At 37.7% G+C, this 12,267-nt stretch overlaps 1 long non-coding RNA gene across 1 annotated transcript in view; it reads right to left on the bottom strand.

The window, feature by feature from the left end:
- The window catches only part of LOC150087068 (uncharacterized), a 90,615-nt gene extending 78,604 nt beyond the window's left edge, over positions 1-12,011 (bottom strand). Inside the window, exon 1 of the long non-coding RNA XR_016546867.1 lies at positions 11,887-12,011. This is a non-coding gene — a long non-coding RNA (uncharacterized LOC150087068). The remainder of the gene's footprint in view (positions 1-11,886) is intronic.
- Positions 12,012-12,267: the final 256 nt, after the last annotated feature.

Raw genomic sequence — 12,267 nt, 5'->3', positions numbered from 1 at the left:
ATTGTAAAAAATTCTTAATGAATTTCAGTTTTGAAAAAGATTATTATTTATTTTATTATTTTTTTTTTCAGTTGATTGCAAGTTACAATCACCCCATGTACGATGTGTAAGCCAGAGGGGTAATTTACAATGAAGAGGATAAATTTACAGAAATATTTACAGTTTAGCAATAAAGGAAATATGTATATTAATATAAAAATTTTATTCTTCATTTCTGGATGTCTTCATAGAGGAGCATTCACAACCAGTGGTGACTCGTAACTCTGATGCTTGGGGTGCTGCATCTTAAAGTTACATTAAATTGCCTTGGTTATAAGACATGTAGACATACACAGTAATAATAATAAGCAAGTTAAAAATACTACAAAACATTAACTAGACATTTACCATTAACAGACTTGAACTTTTATTTAAAAACAAAATCCATTCTTCGGTTTTTATTTGTTTAAAATAGATTAATAACTTTTTCATTCAAGTTTGGTGCACTGTTGACCAAGCTTTGATCTATTGAAAGCATTGCTTGAGCATTTAGCCTTTCCTAATTCATAGTGCTCCTTAAAAATGTTTTTAATCTTTTTAATGTTGAATGACCAAGAACTTCAGCTAGATTATTTTCTGAGATAAATTTCAGCAAGTCAGTTAATTTGCAATAATTGTATAGATCATGTCTGCTATAGAAAACTTGTAATTCCATAAGAAGTTTTTCTCTTTCAATCATGGGATATGCCTCAGTAGTCTCCCATACCTCTTCCGTGGGCATTTTCATACAAAAAATAACAAAGTTCTCCTTGTTAAACAATTTAGCAGCAATTAATTTCTTTGTAAAAGAATATCTCTCACCTATGTCAACATTTATATAGTCGATCTTCCTTCACCTCAATCATGAGTGTTTTTGAAGGATTTTCACAGTACATTGAATTCCTGAATTTTAGAATGGCATTCTTAAAGTTTCCTATATATTCATGTATTTTAACTGCTTCACTTTCTCGAGATTGCATTTGATTATAAATAACTTCCACGTGAGGCATTATCTGATGGAAAAGTTTTAACCAGAACTCGAATTTTTCATTACTCAAAATGTGCAAAATTCCAATTGCTTCTAAAATCGTCTTATCTGCGTTTGCTGTCGCTTGTATTTTTTCCTCCATGCATTTTTTTAAGGATTCAAAATTTTCATAAACACTGGTCTCGCTGCGTATATTGAAGTTCCATCTTGTAGGGGAAGGTTAGGCAACATGGCTGTCCATATGCTTTCTGAGAAAAGAGAGACGCTGTGGTGATCTCGAGAAAAATGTTGGTATCAACATTAGGTTCTAAAAGAATATTCTTGAATCTCTGGTACTACTTGCTGCATTTCTCATCATCAGATTCAGTTGGTGTACACAGCAATGAATAAAACATACATTTTTGTACACTTCTTTTATTTTATCCTGAACTCCCCATTTCTTGCCTTTCATCAACACTTGCGCCATCAAATGTCTGAGCAACCAGTTTTTGAGTATTTCCTTCGAGGATTATGTCTAACTGATCTAGAATGCACTTCGATATTCTGTCTGCCGTTTGGTTTTCCAAAGTGAAAAAATACTCAAAAATACTCAAAAACGTCTCCATTTAGTTCATATCTCAGAACAATTACCATTTGTATATGTTCTGAAACATCTGTTGTGTCATCAGCCATGACAGCTACGAATGAAGCTTCTTTAATTTCTCTTTTTATTTCATCCCAGCATATTTGCAGCAAACAGTCAAAAATATCATTATGATTAGTTTTTGAAATGCCTTTAAATGCTGCATTACTTTCTAAATGGTTCTTTAAATTGGAATCAAATTTACAGGCGAAATTTATTAATCCTCTGAATACTCCTGGATTTTTAGAATCATCTTTTTCGCTATGTCCATGTAAAGGAATTTCAAACTGTCTACAAAATTTAGTGCAGTCTATTATTTTAGATAATACCTCATGATTCTTGGTAACTTTTCTGTTATGTTTGCAGATCAAAAGTCTGTAGGCCTCACTAAGCTGTTCTTTAATATTTACGCTTCCTAAAAGCGATAGTGAAATCACATTATCAATATGTTTCTTCGAACTCTCATGTTTTAGAGTTTTTTCTTTCATTCTGTTTATGTTTGTAAAGCCACTTTTTGTGCACATTAAGTCACCTCCGAACAGTAAACATGGAAAACAAAACAATGCATTTTTAACTTCACAACCACAAAGCCAACTTTTCCTTTGGTACCATTCAGTTTTAAAACTGTGAATATATATCTTATTATACTTATTCCCCACTGAGAAATTTGAATCTTTGATGTGGGGTGGCCTTCTTTTTTAATCGAATTACGTGATTTACTTCATGGGGAAGCATAGAGGACATGATCGAATCAAATTTCACAAAATTGTCTATCATAGAAATGTTTTACTTACACATCACCTCATAATATAACTTAAACTTACCAAGTTCAAGCTCAATTCGCAATTAAGCTGTAATCACATAATTACTGTTGAATGTTGAGTATTGACTTAACACTGATATTATTTAGTAACTTAATGGGAATTCGGGCGAATAAGAAAAAGACACTGACATTGTGACTACACAACCATCATGGTCAATGATGAAATCTGCACTGCACGCTTTACAGTGACTTTGATTCATTTCACCTATAAAAAATGTATATTGGCAAGTTGCCAACATGCTGGTTGCCAATATCACTGGAATATAAAATGTGTCACTGCCTGGCACACAGTGAGGCCTACGATTAATTAAACTTCAAAGTTGGAAACGATTTCGTGTTTTTATTCTTTTATTATTGAAATGATTACTGGAAATAGAGGATGCACATACTATATGTGGGTCCTGTTAATAAAAATATTCATTGTGTTGCATTGTTCTTCACAGAATTTCATATAACTCCATTTACTGTATATATCTAGATTTAAATAGCTAGGGATGCTGCATTGCCTAAGGACAAGCCGCCCCTGTTTGCAACACTAAAATTAATTAACTTCATACCCGAATGCTGTGATGATAGCATAACTCAGAGTAACTAAAAGATGTTGGGTTCCAGCTAGTAGTGTTGCGACACAGTAGTAGTGTTGCAACTTATTGGAGTAGTTTTTCACAGTTAACCTGAAACTGGTTTAGGGTTTCTATGGTATTTAGTGGGAACATCCTGTTTAAAAACTTTTCAAGGAGTTTAGATTAGAGTGAAGTGGCTTAATTTGCAATCTGCATGATTGCCTCTAACTTCGTGGGTGCAAGATGATGCCTGTAAGTAGTGGTGCATCATATCTTCCTGTCAGTAGCTTGGCCAGGATAGGAATATTTGTCTAAATTACAATAAACATCCAGTGTCCACTCCATATTTGCATACAAAATGTCTCTGGAGACAGTAAAGGGGAATTGGAAAATCTTGTTTAGCCACTTCAGTATCCAATATTCTATGTTTAGGAAGGTTTTAACACACGTTTCAGGAGCTGAGGACCAGATGACTGAAGCATATAAGGCAACCAGGGCAATGCATCTAACAATGTATTCCTTCACCAGTTGAGCATTTTGAACCCCAGCTAATTCTTGTCATGAGTGCCATATGGCAGCTCGTGTTTTCTTCCTGGTGGTAGTGAAATGATCAGTGAATAATAACTTACTGTCCCAGGTAATTCCCAAATCCTTGTGATGATCAACTTTTTGGATGGGTTGGCCATTTAAGAGAATGGTAATGTTATGTATTTTATGCTTTCTGGAGAAGGTCATCTGGGCAGTTTTAAAAGGGTTAATTTCGAGCCCAATCGAGGCAAGGAAGTTGGCCAGATTAGTTAACTGCTGTGTGGCTTGTAGCGTAACGTTATGCTCACTATCATTACTGCTGGATGGGAAGAATATTTTCAGGTTGCAGAGGGCACCCCTCCTTTATTTATTGTGTAATTGATGCTAAAATCTTCATGCTTTACTATTATGACCCTCGATGTGAGTAAATCTCGCAGTAGTGTGAGTAAGTTTCCTGTAATGCAACAGTGAGATTTCAGGAAGTAGAGGAGGGATTGGATCGATATCCTGTCGTAAGCAGCTTTGATGTCCAGAAATAGGATGTTCATCTGGCTTTTACTGTTCAGAGCAGTTTAGATCCTGCAACTTGTCTCTAGGAGGTTTTTAATAGTAGACCTGCTTTCAATGACTGAGTGAAGATAGGATGGACGATGGCCAAAACATTGATTATTTATTTGTTTGATTATGGATTTCTGAAAAATTTTTAATAGGTTGAATCCTATGGAGATAGGTCTACTGGTTTTGTGTAGCACACTTTCCAGGCATTAGGGAGAGTGGCTGCTTCAATGATTCTATTGAAAGTATGTGATAGTAAGTCCACCAAGTAAGGGCTACATATCTTAATAATGAAAAGAGGGAATTTGTCTGGACCTGTCGTGAACTTGTTTGGTAGGCCCCTGATGACCGCTCCTATTTCCCTACCAGAAATGGATAGCTTCTCCAGTGGGTCCGATTGGCTATTGGAGTAAGAGGTTGGCTTGAACAAGGTGGTATATTGCCATAATCTCTAAAGGTGTGATCTGCTCATTCATTGAAAGCCTTCCAAGTAATGTAGAAGCGTTGTTTCAAGTTGTTAGGGATTCTCTTTCCTACTGAAAGTTTCTCATAGATTATTTTATGAGCTTGTCATCTTATCCTGTTGAATATGACTTTTTTTCATTTTGAAAAAAAGTATAGGATTCTAGGGTTCGTGATTTTTGCATTCTTGATAGGCTTTTTGCTTGTCATTTAAAGATGATTTCATTTGCTTGGAGAATCCGTACCTGGTCCATTCACAAATTCTTATTTTTCTTGCTGCCCCTAATTGAGCAATGGTCCAAAGGTGATCTGAGATGCAGTCTATTGCTTGAAATGGAAATAGTTTGTAGATCTTGTTCCAGTTTATTGCTTTAAGCTTCTGAAGAATTATTTCTTTCTGGATGAACTTGGAGAGAAGATGAGTTTTGTGGTTGTTGCTTTTTTGTTTTTATCCTGGTTAATATTCTTAGGCAAGGGGCTAAATTCAATGATAAGAGGGAAGTGGTCCGAGTTATACCTTCAAAAACTGAGCAGAAGGGTAGCTTTACTTATATTTAGGTAGATAAGATCCAGCTTTTGATCCTGTCCTGTTGATGGGGTCTGCAGGGGGAAATACCTAGTGATGAAAGAAGGATATCCAATTCTGTTTTTGCTTCTGCATAATGTGGGAGTGGCATATTAAAGTCCCCTGTGATGATGGTGGGGTGGTTTTGTTTTAAGTGCAGGGTCAACCAGGCAAATAGTTCCATTCTAGATTTCCTATTATGGTCTAGGGGTAGATAGATTAAGCATACTTGGATGTTAAGAAGGTTATTGCACCAAATGACATTTATGCCTTCAAAGTTGGAGGAGTCACTTCTGATGGTATTTGTGATGCACATCTTTCTCAGGTTGCAACAGAAGCAGGAAGAATTTTAAAAAACACAGTGCAAGTCAAGTGCAATATTTTGCACTGGATTTATCAAGTTATTTTCATATTAATTTTAACAACTCCTTTGGAGATCAAAATAGCTAGCTAACTACTAATGTTTTTAATTATTTAAGCTCATCAAAAAGTTTGTCATCATTTATATCACTTTTTCTCAAAGACATCTCTTAATTTTATATGCAAATCACTGCAACATGATTTAAAATTTACCTCCTTCATATCTGAAAATAAACTTTTCTGCATTTTCCACTTGTAAAACTTCTAGTCTTACATTTAAATAAGAAGAGAAGAGAATGTACTGTATATGTATCTTTATACAGAAAGCCTTAGATTTAAAAGGAATAAATAGACAAAACCAGGAATAAGAAGTTGAAATATTAAATGCATTAAATACTGTAGAAGACAAAGGCAACTTTCTAATATCACTTAGAAAGCAACTTTATGACAATAAGTAGTACTTATAATACTTATATTATATTATACCAATTATATTATATTATACACCGATGAGTCAAAATGTTATGACCAGCGGGTCATTATGCAACTCGAAGCAACTGCAGGTGAACTACGGTGTGTATGCAGGTCAGGATACGGTATAAAAATGCCTGATACTGAGCTCGTTTAATCAGTGTTACTCTTGGTCTTTGTATGGGAAAGGCAGTGGACTTAAGGGAGTTTGACAAGAGCCAAATTGTAATGGCCAGATGACTGGGCCAGAGCATATGGGCTTGGCACACCCAGGGTCCTGAGCTGGATATCATCATTCTTCTCTTTCTTGGTGATTCCCTCCTACTTCTGTCTCTGTCTGTCTGTCTCTCTCTCTCTCTTTCTCAGGGTAGCCTGGAAATTTTTTTTAGCTGGTGCAGCATAAACCTCAGGCTTTCTTGCACTATATGGCTAGTAATAATAATAATATCGAAAACAGCATGGCTGGTGTGGTGCTCACAGTCAGCCGTGATTAGTACCTACCGAAAGTGGTCTGAGGAGGGAAGACCCACGAACTGCCAGCGAGGTGTTGACGACCATGGCTCATCGATGCTCAATGTGAGCAAAGACTCTCCCGGATGGTATGTGGCAATAGAAAGGCGACTGTGGCACAACTCACTGGTAATTGAAATGCTGGGTGACGGAAGTAATGTGTCGCAATACACAGTACATCGAACCCTGCTGAAAATGGGGCTGTGTAGCCACAGTACGCTCTGGGTGCCCATGCTAACCACAGTTCACCAGTGACAGTGTCTACAGTGGGCATGCAAGCATCGAAACTGGACCTTGAGTGATTGGAAGAAGGTCGTCTGGTCCAATGAATCATGTTTCCTGGCGCACCATGTGTATGACCGAGTACATGTACGTTGTTTACCTGGGGAAGTGATGGCACCTGGATGCACCATAGGATGGTGGTGGCGGTGTCATGCTTTGGACAATGTTCTGCTGGGATACCCTGGGTCCAATCATCCATGTACCGGGCACTCAGACGTCTACCACCTATCTAAACATTATTGCTGACCAGGTACACCCTTTCATGGCAACAGTCTTCCCCTCTAGTGGTGCCATTTTTCAGCAGGATAATACACCATGCTACACCACCTGGATTGTTCAAGACTGGCTCACAGAACCTGAGGAAGACTTCCAGGTATTGCCCTGGCCTCCAAATTCCCCAGACATCAATCCCATTGAGCATCTGTGGTTTGTGTTGGAACAGCAACTCCGATCTGCAGCGTCTCAATCACAGACCTTACAAGAGTTAAAGGATCTGCTGGTTACATGTTGGTAGATACCACAAGATACATTTAGAAATCTTGTAGCATCCATGCCTCACTGGGTACGAGCTGTTTTGGCTGCATTTGGAGGACCAACATCATATTAGGTAGGTGGTCATAATGTTTTGGCTCAGTGTTAGTGGCTTATTATAATATAAGTATATTATATTATAATAAGTCACTCATTAAAGGAGTGTCTTAGGAAAAAAGGTTGTGTGCGAACTCTTGGCCAAAAAGAAGGGACATTAGAAAGACAGTTCAAACAGAACAAAAATAAATTTAAATAACTATAACTTTCAGTTGCAGATAAACAGGAAAGGGGAGCCACTGTATATTGGCAGTTCAGAGTAAGTCCCTAGGAGGAGATATGCAATTCAGAAGAGAGGTGAAAGATGTAGTTTAACATTTTCAAATCGTGCTTAGGGTGAGCCGATTCAGGCTTATCTCAGGTTTAAAAAAAATAGTTTTGTAGTAAGAAATTAACAAAAGTAATGATTAACATTGACTGGTGAATAGAAATAAGTGATATGATGACAGTGTGAAAGACAAAAGAAAAATTCAGCTATTCAAAATGAGGGGGGGGGGGAACTTGGATAGAATACTGAAGCATTCTATAGATTTGAAGGGAAAATATAATAGAACATGGACAGTCTTAAGACTTCGGTAGTCCAATCCAAACACAGGGAAGTAGGCCAGGTAGTCACTGATTTCTAATGGCAAACAGGCTATGGTAATTCTGTCTAAAATGCAGCGAATCCACTGTTTCTGTCATTAGAACATGAATCCACTGTTTCTGTCACTAGAACATGAATCCACTGTTTCTGTCACTAGAACATGAATCCACTGTTTCTGTCACTAGAACATGAATCCACTGTTTCTGTCACTAGAACATGAATCCACTGTTTCTGTCACTAGAACATGAATCCACTGGTTTCTGTCACTAGAACATGAATCCACTGGTTTCTGTCACTAGAACATGAATCCACTGTTTCTGTCACTAGAACATGTTTCAGGAGCATCACAATAGAGAAGCTTCTCAGAATTAGATGAAAGAAACAGCAGAGGTGGAAGGAAAAGACATGAGCATTGGTAGAGGCACATGATGCAAGAAAGCAAGCTTATACAGCATCAGCCCAAAACAAATATTTTCCCATTTCACCCAACCATTTACTCCAAAAGTCTGTCCATTTCTTCCTTCAATTTATTTAAACTATCAACTTCCACAACAACAGATGGAAGTTTTTCCAGCAATAAACTACCAATTGGCTAAAGGCAAACTTCCACACATCTGTTCTACAACTCTTTCCTCAGGTTGAATCTATGCCCCCTCAGGTTTGTAATCTGACCAAGAGGAAGAATCCCATCAGCATTGAGCCTGCTCAATCCATTCAAGGCCTTATACACCACAATCAGTTCACCTCGCACGTGCCTAGTCTCCATAAGCTGCAATTTGCAGAACTTAAGCCTTTCTTCATAAGAGCACCCCCTTTGTTTCCTTCACCAGTCTTGTTGCCCTTCTCTGTACTCATTCTAGAAACTCTACATCTGGAAGCCTCATTTTAGGAAAGATGTACTCTATATCTTTCCTAAAATGAGGCTTCCAGACCTGTACACAGTACTCAAGGTGTGACTGACCATTGCCTTATACAAGGGGATAATCACCTCCTTATACCTGCCCACAAAATTCCTGTATATCATTGACAAGACCCCATGACCTACTCTGGCTGCCTGTCTGCACTGCTCAGAAAACTTCATATCTGACTACACCATTACCCCTAGGTGTCTTTCATTCTCCACTTCCCGAGTGTAACACTACCCAGTTGGTACAACAATGGGCCCAACTCTGAACCCTGAGAGGCACCACTAATAACATTAATCCACGTAGAGCAGTATCCATTGATTACCACTCTCTGTCTTCTCCCTCCCATTAAAACATTAAAAAATGTTAGCCTAAGAGAATAATCAATACAAATGATGGACTTGTGAAATTTACTAATTGTACAATGTTTGCAGAGCCATCTGAAACAAGACATGCTACAGCCAAAGGGAATGTCTTGTGTAAAGAGTATGAGGAAATTAGGCACAAACTCAGCATTCTGATGGATATTAATGAGAGACTGAAGAACAGAGTGGATGCCATCGAGGTATTAAAATGAGGGTCCCATTAAGATCTCAGCTGCCCAACTCAATGCCAATGCTTGCATCAGGCTGTTGTTGTTGTTGTTGTTTGGTTTTTAGGAGCATTAGCAACTAAGGCCATATTGCTCCAGGATATGCGGTGGTCATTCCTTAACCTTTCCGCATCCTCCGTATTTGGTGGTGACGGGCTCAAACCCCGGTCTAATCAAGAAGCGTGTGCTACGCACTGCTGCTCCTTCCCACCTGGTGCATCAGGCAACACAAAGGCAACCCCCCAGGGCAAAATGCACTGGTCACAGAGGAGGTAGCTATATTGGTAATGCTATTATAAGCAAAATAAAAAATATATTATGCAAAAAGGATAGCTGGATTAGGTCCAGGGTATGTCGGCCAGGGGTAAAAGTTGATGACTTTGTAGAACACATATCTTTCAAGAGCACAAAAGGTGATATTGTTGCACACATTGGTACTAATGACCAGGGTCGGATTTACATATAAGCTAAACAAGCTACAGCATAGGGCCTCACAATACAAGGGGCCTCGGTCCATCTTAAAAAATCCTGTTTTAATATTTTCACAGGTGAACCATAAGAGAGAGAGAGAGAGAGAGAGAGAGAGAGAGAGAGAGAGAGAGAGAGAGAGGGCCTAATATATGTTATAGCTTAGGGCCATGACAAGTTTAAATCTGGCCCTGCTAATGACATTAAGAGTAGGAGATCTGCTCACTTAACAAATACAGGGCATTGTTAAAGAAATCTGGTGAGTTAAGATTACATTTGAAAGGATCTGCAATTCTGCATAGGCACAATAGGAGGGAGTATATAATGAGAGTCTTGTAAATAAATTTGGCCTTCCAGAGATTGTGCAAGGCTCATGGGGTAGACCTTTTCTCAGTGTGGACTGTAATTGTTAATAGGGGAGATTGTTTTTAAAAGGCTGGACTACACTTGAGTAGAAGGAATGTAAGAATATTCACCGATGCTATCAAGACAGCATTAGGTGGGTCTGAGAACTGAAAGCTTGGAGAGATATACAGACTAATAGGTCAATTATAGTTGCAGGTAAAGGTGAAAGTGATTACTGCACTGCCTCCATTGGAATATTCAGCAGCCTGGAAAGCAAGGTGCCAGGGATTTCAAGGCCTGGTGTGACTCATCATTGAACAAGTAAATACATGGGCAGTGTTAGAGTAACTAAGAGAAAGAACAGCTGCATGTACACCAATGCTAGGAGCAGAGTAAATAAATTTGAAGTGCTGGTCAAATCATCAAATGCGGACATTGTTGGGATATCAGAGACATGGTGTCACTAAGATATAAGGGATGCTATGCTTATATTAATAGAAGAAGGAAGGAGCTGAATCACATTGGGCCATGAGTTAACTGTCAATGACTCTGCTCAGGATGTAGACAAATTAAATAGATATTTTGCATCCATATTCAGACATGAATTCTTTAGAGAAGGAGATGCCAGAATTTTATCAAACTCTAACAAGGAGCTAAATGACTTTGTGATAACTGAAAGGAAAGTGGAGGAGAAATTTCTCAGGATGGATATAAATAAGGCACCTGGGGTGGATGAAATCTATCCAATTATAATAAGTCCTTCAATTATAATAAGGAAGACAGCAAAATAGGTAAACAAATCCAGCAAAAGGCAAGTTACTGCTATGGATTAAGGATGCTTAAGTGGAAGAAGGCAGTGTGTGGTTATCAACAGGCACTGATCTTCGTGGACTAATGTTATTAATGGAGTTCCCCACGGTTAGATGCTGGGTCCATTGTTGTTTTCAATATTTAAATGGTATATCAGGCTTAACGTCTTAGTTTGCAGAAGGTACAATGTTTGACAGAATGGTTAATTTAACCCCAGGGGCTCACATCTTGTGAGTATGGGCTTGGCACACCCAGGGTCCCGAGCTGGATATCGTCATTCTTCTCTTTATTGGTGATTCCTTTCTACTTCTCTCTCTCTCTCTCTCTCTCTCTCTCTCTCTCTCTCTCTCTCTCTCTCTCTCCCTCTCTCTCTCTCAGGGTAACTTGGGAATTTTTTTTTTTTTTGGCTGGTGCAGCACAAGCCTCAGGCTTCCTTGCTCCATATGGCTAATAATAATGGCCAGTGTTGAATCCAGAGTGTTTGCACTGGGGGGGGTGCAAACTTCGTGAGGTACATGTATATATTTTTTATTATTTACAACATAAGTATATGTTACAAACAAATCTGTATATTTATGCATAATATGCATAAATATAAATTTAAAATATGCATAAATATAAATTTAAAATATGCATAAATATAAATGTATGCATAATATGCATATATATAAATATAGAGATTATGCATATTTATATTTATGCATATTTATGAATGTAATTATAAGAGAATATGAGAAAACAAAATAGGAAACAAAAGGAAATATTTATTATTTAACATCTAAATACTAATAGCCAATTCACAAAAACCACATTACTGACAATAATTACAGTTTAATAATATTTACCCCAGGGGCTCAACATCTGGTGAGTATAGGCTTGGAAAACCCAGCTGGATATCATCATTCTTCTCTTTCTTGGTGATTCCTTTCTACTTCTGACTCTCTCTCTCTCAGGGTAATACAGGAATTTTTTTTTTTTGGCTGGTGCAGCATAAGCCTCAGGCTTCCTTGCACCATATGGCTAATAATAATAATATGAAAATCACCAATTAAAATTCGAAAAAAAAAAAAAAAATTATACAAATTATAGTCAAACATGCAAGTACTGTACTGTAATAATCTTATTCCTCTTTGCATGCATATCAATCATTTCATTCATTAATTTTTCGCATAACTTATTCGGGCCCTCTAAGCTTATCTTCATGCAATCTTGCAATATTACAGCAT

The sequence above is a fragment of the Mastigoproctus giganteus genome, chromosome 4 (genome assembly GCF_048544385.1).
Source record: "Mastigoproctus giganteus isolate SK-2022 chromosome 4, ASM4854438v1, whole genome shotgun sequence".
NCBI classification, from domain to species: Eukaryota; Metazoa; Arthropoda; class Arachnida; order Uropygi; family Thelyphonidae; genus Mastigoproctus; species Mastigoproctus giganteus.
This window is presented reverse-complemented; position numbering and strand designations above follow the sequence as displayed.